We start from the raw sequence: 1,115 nt of genomic DNA, 5'->3' as shown, positions 1-1,115 counted from the left end.
CGCCGGGCGAAATGCTTAGCGGTATTTTGTCTGCCGTTACGTTCTGAGTTCAAATTCCGCCGAGGTCGACTTTGCCTTTCATCCTTTTGGGGTCGATTAAATAAGTACCAGTTACGCACTCGGGTCGATATAACCGACTTAATCAGTTTGTCTGTCCTTGTTTGTCCCCTCTATGTTTAGCCCCCTGTGGGCAATAAAGAAATAAGAAACTATAGGGAAGAGGCAAATCCAGGGGCCCAGAATAGCAGCAGCTGGAGAGCAGCAGAAGCGGTAAAAGGAATGAGGGACGGAGTGGAGGTCAACAAAATGAAAGATAGCAAGACCACAAACCTTAACACTAGAACCAGTGACATCACCACACCACCACTAGCTGGAGTAACAGTAAAGACAATAACATGAATAACATCCACGCCGACAATAATTATTCTTACTCGAGGTACGAGACCTTAGAAGTTCTTTGGGGAAGAGGGCTAGTTCCATTACATCGACCCCAGTGAATAACCGGTACTTATTTCATCGACCCCAAAAGGACGAAGGCGGAGATATCAACTCAGAACGTAGCGGCGGACGAAATACCGCTAAGCATTTCGCCCAACGTGCTAACGATTCTGCTAGCTCGACGCCCTACCGACGCCGACAAAAATCTTTTCTACTCTAGGCATAACGGCCGAAATTATGGAGGAGGGGGCCAGTCGATTAGATCGACGCAAGTATGCAACTGGTACTTAATTCATCGACCCCGAAAGGATGAAAGGCAAAGTCGACCTTGGCGGAATTTGAACTCAGAATGTAAAGACAGACGAAATACTGCTAAGCATTTCGCCCTGCGTGCTAATGATTCTACCAGCTCGCCGCCCTATCCACGCCGACAATAATGAGAAAGCTATTGATAACAAGACAGATAATAATAATAATAATAATAATAATAATAATAATAATAATAATAATAATAATAACAATAACAATAACTGTAGTTGTAAGAATAACGATCCGAGTGGGGATAGTTATGGCAACAACAACGAGAACACCGATAAAAACATGCAAAGTATCACAACGCAATACTGACAACAATACACAGAGACTCCACCACCACCACCACCACCACCACCACCACC

Source organism: Octopus bimaculoides, chromosome 5 (genome assembly GCF_001194135.2).
Source record: "Octopus bimaculoides isolate UCB-OBI-ISO-001 chromosome 5, ASM119413v2, whole genome shotgun sequence".
Taxonomy (NCBI): domain Eukaryota; kingdom Metazoa; phylum Mollusca; class Cephalopoda; order Octopoda; family Octopodidae; genus Octopus; species Octopus bimaculoides.
This window is presented reverse-complemented; position numbering follows the sequence as displayed.